The following is an 8,121-nucleotide window of genomic DNA, read 5'->3' on the forward strand; positions in this document are numbered from 1 at the left end:
TTGTAATTGTTTGACAGCCCTACTAATAACTAGCGGTGCAATGGTTTGCGGTTCAAAGTCGAACCGTTCGGTTCGCCCTGTACGGTTCAATTCGCCTTTATGAACCGCGCCTTTTCGGTTTTGCAATTAATCTATTCCGAACGCTTGTGGAATGAATTGATCGAGCTCTGTGTGCCTGTGTGTGACGTGAAGCACCGTTGTGGAGAAATTCCCGCCCCGCAAGTAAATGTCAGATCGCTGTCAAGCACCTGTGTAATAGAGGCCGAGTAACGCCCCCTCTCGCTTACGAGCGAAGTGAAAGTGAAACAAGAAAGAAAACAAATAGCTACGGCGAGCGGAGGAGTGGAGAGACCGAATTTTGAGGAACCACCGGCTTCCTTCAAATCTGCGGTGTGGCAACATTTTTCATCTTTAGTGGCGACCATGACTTCACATAGCTGATGAATTCATAACCTGTGTGAGTATTCTGTCAACAAATACATAAAACAGTGAGCCTGACTTGAATCGCCTACTAATGGAAAGTATAACTTCTTTGTTAAATTTCAAAAGCGCCAGAATACATTTTAATCAAATATTCATTCATGCAATATAAAACTGAGACGCATCAGAGGGTTCAAAGAGCCGCGGGTTGCCAACCCCTGGCTTAGGATTTTTTTGTTGTTTTAAATATATTGATACAAAATTTAAGGGCATTTGAATGAATAATGTTAAATAACACAAAAGTTTTGTATGAGTTTTCGCTCAACAAAGTTTCTCCCATACAAAATCCAACTATTTCATTATCGCGGTCAATTTGATAAATACGCAGCGATGAAATCTGAAGTCAGCAACATTCCAACAGGCTCGTCATTATTTCCGTGCATTCTGGACACATTAATGAATCATTTACATTGTTCCAGTGTCACCTGGGTCATCCTTGCCGCGCTTCCTCTGAGCTCCTCTCATTAAAATGCTAATGTAAACCACTGACCCACCCTGCTGCGGAAGACGACCCTCCAGCTCAATTCTATGTGGCCCCCGAACACCTTTAGCAGGGGGCACAAAGCCCGAGTTTTTCCCACAGTCTTGGAAGGACTTCATAGCTATTCATGTATTCTGCGGTACACACCGGTGGCACTGCAGGGCTCATTAAGCTTTTTTTTATTTTACTAGAATAGCAATTTTCTCATGCTTTGCTTACTTTACACACCGCGGTTTTGTGTTGTTCAGTGGAAGGTTATGTATGAATGGATCAGCACTGGAAATCTGTCCGTCACGTAACATTAACTTGCATACTTTTGAGGCTGTTGTCCGTGCTAAACTGGTGTTTTTTTTTTTTTTTTTTTTGCCGAAATGCCAGGTTCAGGGAAAAATAGAGTCTCTATCATAGATAAGCCTAGCAGCTGTGTCGCCAAAGTAAATATCAGGAACCATCATTTGTGACCACTATCTACAAGCTTCAAACATCTGAACATAAAAGTAAACATAACTGATGTTGTTGTTACCACAACAAATGCTAACTTTTCCAGCCAATGGATAGACATCAGGCTTAGAAATTCCACTTACAGTAAATATTGGCTATTTGTACTGGTCCTTCTCAAAAAATTTGCATATTGTGATGACGTTCATTATTTTCTGTAATGTACTGATAAACATTAGACTTTCATATATTTTAGATTCATTACACACAACTGAAGTAGTTCAAGCCTTTTATAGTTTTAATGTTGATGATTTTGGTAAAAAAAAGTCAAGAAAAACCAAAAATCCCTATCTAAAAAAATAAGCATATCATGAAAAAGCAGGGGTGAAAGTGGCTAGAATTTCTTGCCGGAACCCCCCGACGTGAAGGTCGCCACGGAGCCAGAAATTTTATTTATTTATTTTTTATGTTTTCCTTTCGTTTTTGGCGGGTCAAACCTCTTCAACTACTGAAATGCAAAGAAAACTGTTTAAGCACAGTTATTTCCATAACACATACAAAAACTGATTTTCATTCAAAATTGATTTTTTTCAATGATTTGCAAAATAAAACAAAAACAGCAATAACCCCAACCTCCATCTCCAAATTTTTATTTTCCCTCACATACAAAATGCCAAATCTCAATTTTAACTTTTTGTTTTTTGTAATAATATATAAGTAACATACATAAGTACAAATGACTTATATTATGTAGAGTGAAATGGAATACATTTTGAAGATCACGCATTTACTTTTTTAAATCATAAGGAAATGAATAAGTAGCCTAACATAAATTAACAAATATAAGTCCAAAGTGCACATTGACAGCTAAGATGTTCTGAACCTCCCCATCAGAGCAAATAAAACTAAATGTGAGAAATAAATCTCCTCAACTCTTTCGTTGCCCTTAAAGATTTGATCCATTTTATGTTGCATTGCCCTTTTTTGTCACATCAATTCAACAACCTTTTTTTTTTTTCTGGAACACATTTGAACCAATCAGAGCTATCTCTGCTGATCACAAGTCAGTATGTCAGTAGACTGAACGGATAAATGAGTCCAGGCGTTTTGCTTTGCTGCGTGAATTCGCTCATTGACGTGACTCATCATCGTCACTCAGATAACTGCAGCAGCTGGGGGGAACCTCCATGCCGTCCGTGGAATAAAGTCAAGAATAAATATTGGTGGAAACGGATTATGCTACACAAGCACTTTATCATGCTTGTTGTTTACACTTGTGTATAAATCTGATGTTGGTAGATTGTTTTCTTCTTGGAGCTGAAATGCATGTGTGGCAGCTTAGCATTTTTTTTTTTTTTTTTACATAGCGTTTTGACAGTTGCTGTCAAATTTTCGGAATCAAAGCACTGTGTACCGGAACAGCGTTCCGGCCCTGAATCTTATACCGGAACTGCGTTCTGGCCCTGAATCTTATACCGGAACTGCGTTCCTGACCGTTCTGGTCCACTTTCACCCATGTGAAAAGGTACTCTAAAAAAGCTACTAACCTAATCATCTGGATCAACAAATTAACTCAAAACCCCTGCTAAAGATTCCTGAGGCTTTTCAAAACTCCCAGCCTGGTTCATTACTCAAACCCGCAATCATGGGCAAGACTGTCGACCTGACTGCTATCCAGAAGACTATCATTGACACCCTCATGCAAGAGGCTAAGACACAGAAAGAAATTTCTGAGCGAATAGGCTGTTCCCAGAGTGCTGTATCAAGGTACCTCAGTGGGAAGTCTGTGGGAAGGAAAAAGTGTGGTAGGTAACGCTGCACAACCAGAAAATGCCGAGCAGACCCTGCAGAGACTAAAAAAAATATCAATCTTTATGACACAGGCCGCGATGAGGGAAAATTTTACCTGGCTGTGGCAGCCACAACGGCTTCATCTCTCAGTTAGTTATGTGTATATAAATTGTTACTTTGCTATCAAAAGCTCTATTTGTCTTGTTGTTTATGTTATTTTGTAAAAGGAAAAAAATATTCAGATGTTTGGGATGTAACTAAAGCAAAAAAATAGCTGTGTTAAAGTCAAAGTTATGTTTGAAATGTATGCTTTCACTAAAAGCTCAACTTCTGTTTTTTCATCAAGAATTGGAAAATTGCTCAAACTAAGCTATTTTTCTCATGCTGATTTCTAAAGAATGGAAAAAGATGTGCTAATCTTTCTTTTGGTGGGTTCCATGTTTATATAGAAATAGAACAGAATTGTTTGTGGGCTTTGCAAAATCAGTCAAAATCCATTAAAACGGCCGAGAGCGAAATGGGTTGCACCGGTGAAAATGGCCGGGAGTGAATGAGTTAACAGTATCCACTAATGAAAAGTCTGTCTGATGGATACATTCTTTTTAAGTTCATTGTGATCATGTAGCGGTGGTGCTCACCAAGCAATTCCAGTAAACAGGCCACATAAGAACACACATGAACGGGTGAGCGCGCAGCAAACCAAGCCTGACGGCGTCACAAGCCGCAGGAGGAGGGCTCGCGCTGACTGGTGTGGACATAATAACTATATGGACTTCAAAAGATGTGCTCACTTACTCACAGTCCAGTACGCAGAGGAGTCATGGCCAGCATGTAATTGGTAACAAGTCCAAAGCATTGTCCATCCATTTGTTACAATGATATTGTATGATGATGGAATGCTTCAATTAAATCCCATTTTCAGTCCTATATTGTATTCACTATCTGTTACGGTCCGCCAATGCGGTAAACAAGGTTGGACCCCAAAGCAGACTGCCTTGAGTTTTTAAGATTTTGCCCTAGGGTGTCTGGTCATTGTGATTACCCATTGATTTCACCTGTTGCGGCCTGCTACTTGTGTTTTGACCAATCCGCTGCCTCTTGTGTCACCCACCTGTGCCTCATTGGCTCATTATTCCATGTCCTTATTTAAGTTCCCTAAGTGCTGTCTGTTCTTCTTGGGTCATTGTCTATCCCAAGGTCTGTTTATGTTCATGTCTATTTAGCCCTCGGCTTCCTGCATTCTCGTTAAAGTAAGTTTTTGATGCCCTTTGATTGTGTTTTTCATTAAAACACTGGAATTCCCGGGGGGGGGTTTTTGCTATAAAGAAAGACCAGAAAGGCATTAAATGACCCCGATACCAAACTGACTACTTGGATTTGTCAAACAATAAACCACTCAAACAAGCAATCAAGCAGACCACTACACACCCCTGTGGAGTCGCTGCCTCGGTGTGAAAGGGGGGTTTCACTCTGGATAGCTGCAATTAGCATCTTGAACATTTGCAAATACAGGGCTCCCTTGGCTTTGTCAAACACGGAGGAACACGGAGCTGGCCAGTCCCTGTGTTCTACAATATGATTGACATTGCAGCACTGAATGCATACAGTGGGGCAATTAAGTATTTAGTCAACCACTAATTGTGCAAGTTCTCCAACTTGAAAATATTAGAGAGGCCTGTAATTGTCAACATGGGTAAAGCTCAACAATGAGAGACAGAATGTGGAAAAAAACAGAAAATCACATTGTTTGATTTTTAAAGAATTTATTTCCAAATTAGAGTGGAAAATAAGTATTTGGTCACCTACAAACAAGCAAGATTTCTGGCTGTCAAAGAGGTCTAACTTCTAACGAGGTATACCGAGGCTCCACTTGTTACCTGTATTAATGGCATCTGTTTTAACTCATTATCGGTATAAAAGACACCTGTCCACAATCTCAGTCAGTCACACTCCAAACTCCACTATGGCCAAGACCAGAGCTGTCGAAGGACACCAGAGACAAAATTGTAGACCTGCACCAGGCTGGGAAGACTGAATCTGCAATAGGTAAAACGCTTGGTGTAAAGAAATAAACTGTGGGAGCAATTTTTAGAATATGGAAGACGTACAAGACTACTGATAATCTCCATCGATCTGGGGCTCCATGAAAGATCTCACCCCATGGCGTCAAAATGATAATAAGAACGGTTCGCAAAAATCCCAGAACCACACGGGGGGACCAAGTGAATGACCTACAGAGAGCTGGGACCACAGTAACAAAGGCTTCTATCAGTAACACAATGCACCGCCAGGGACTCAAATCCTGCACTGCCAGACGTGTCCCCCTGCTGAAGCCAGTACACGTCCAGGCCCATCTGCGGTTTGCTAGAGAGCATTTAGATGATCCAGAAGAGGACTGGGAGAATGTATTATGGTCAGATGAAACCAAAATCGAACTTTCTGGTAGAAACACAGGTTCTCGTGTTTGGAGGAGAAAGAATACTGAATTGCATCCGAAGAACACCATACCCACTGTGAAGCACGGGGGTGGAAACATCATGCTTTGGGGCTGTTTTTCTGCAAAGGGACCAGGACAACTGATCTGTGTAAAGGAAATAATGAATGGGGCCATGTATCGAGAGATTTTGAGTGAAAATCTCCTTCCATCAGCAAGGGCATTGAAGATGAGACGTGGCTGGGTCTTCCAGCATGACAATGATCCCAAACACACAGTCAGGGCAACAAAGGAGTGGCTTCGTATGAAGCATTTCGAGGTCCTGGAGTGGCCTAGCCAGTCTCCAGATCTCAACTCCATAGAAAATTTGTGGAGGGAATTGAAAGTCCGTGTTGCCCGACGACAGCCCTGAAAACATCACTGCTCTAGAGGAGATCTGCATGGAGGAATGGGCCAAAATACCAGCAACAGTGTGTGAAAAGCTTGTGAACAGTTACAGAAAACAATTCGCCTCCGTTATTGCCAACAAAGGGTACATTAAGTATTGAGATGAACTTTTGGTATTGACCAAATACTTATTTTCCACCATGATTTGCAAATTAATTCTTTAAAAATCAAATGATGGGATTTTCTGTTATTTTTTTTCACATTCTGACTCATGGTTGAGGTTTACTCATGTTGACAATTACAGGCCTTTCTAATATTTTAAAGTCGGAGAATTTGCACAATTAGTGATTGACTAAATCCTTATTTGCCCCATTGTATGTGATAATCTATGTATATACATATTGAGTTTGGTCAAACAATATTTTGCACATTAATTCCTTCCCAACCGACACAAACACATAATCAACAAATCACTCGTGGTTGAACGACAACTGACTGATCATACATTAAACCAGTAGGGTGTACCGTGTTCACATGAAGCTTCGAGAAATGAACCCTTTCTCGAACCAATTGGCTCAAGTGGTTCAATGGCTCATGAGGCTCACGAGTGTATTTGTCAAATACACTTAAATACTCGCACAAGTTAGAGGATTCCAAACGAGAGCTGCAGAAAAACAAATTAAGACAGGGGTGAATCTAGCTAAATGTGAATAACACGCTCGAAAGTACACAACCGGCAAGACAATATCTCGGCAACCGTTTCTTGGGTCACCTGCGTTCAAATATACCGCTGATGAGATGGGGAACAAGTGCGACCGTGAGAACACCACCCACACTCTGGAATGAGAACAATTACCAGCAGCCGAATGTGACACTATCATCAATAATACATTCAAATTAAACAAGAATGAAGTTGTTTTATGACAATAATTACTTAACTACAACAGCATTCTGTATTAGCTGCAGTTTCCTGATTGATTTTTTTGTTAAGACCTGTAAATATATGATTACAATTTTCCAGTCTACTAAAACTGAATGCGCGGATAAGTTTTTCCATGTCTTGTTTGGACAAAAGCCTCTTCATTCACGCTATATTTTTTACATTTGTAATAGGCAGACTCTGACTTAAACTTTGACAGCCGTCTAAAGTTTATTACTAAGAGTCAATCATTACGCCAAGATTTCTGGCTTAGTTTTGAGCTGTAAATGACATAATGCCCCAGGTGAGAGCTGATCTTTGACCTTTCCTTTTTTGGCCCAAAAATGATCAACTCTTTTTCCCACATTTAGCCGGAGAAAATTCAGGCACATCCATTTATTGATCTGATGAATACATTTACTCAGTAAGACTAAGGGACTATAGTAAGACAAACAAAGGTCTTTGCTAAAGAAGCTGCTTGCTACAGAGTGCTGTATCCGAGCGTATTGACAAAATGAGTAGAAGTGCGGTACAAAAAGGTGCACCAGAAACAGGGATAAGCGCAGCCTTGAGAGGATTGTCAAGCTTCAAAAGGAGCGGACTGACTCTGGTGAGCCACATCAAAAGCCACCACACACAAGCAATACCAGACATTGTTTAACAATGTTTCACTCCTATACCAGAAATGTCAGAAGTGTCATAGGAGGAAAATACCAGGACTGTTGCTCAATTGTCCAAAGCTCATTTTTTAATTTCTTTTTTGAATGAAAGTAAATTTTGCATTTCATTCTGAAATCAAGGTCCCTGAGTCTGAAAGATGAATGGAGTGGCATAGAATAGGACAAAAACAAAAAAAAAAACTGTCAAACATCAATATGCTCCTCCAGTGAATAGTAATGCCAATAAATTAAATTCTGTGTGAAAAAAAAGTAGATTAAAGAGAAAAATCCGTAGAGTTCTTTGAACAGATGTTTGGACAACCCGTCAAGTGTTGTTCAAGTTACCTTTGGAAAAAAGTAAAGATTTATAGCTCTCTGAAAAAAACAATTAATTTAATAGTTATTCGGTTATGAAAGTAACTACTTTTAGCTAATTTACTACGGAAGCGCAGAGTTGCTAGTGTTAGTGAAACATTTCTACCAGGGCTTTCTCGTTTGCCGTATTGACTACTCGTTTTAAACTAATGCTAAC

The sequence above is a fragment of the Corythoichthys intestinalis genome, chromosome 1 (assembly GCF_030265065.1).
Source record: "Corythoichthys intestinalis isolate RoL2023-P3 chromosome 1, ASM3026506v1, whole genome shotgun sequence".
Lineage (NCBI taxonomy): Eukaryota > Metazoa > Chordata > Actinopteri > Syngnathiformes > Syngnathidae > Corythoichthys > Corythoichthys intestinalis.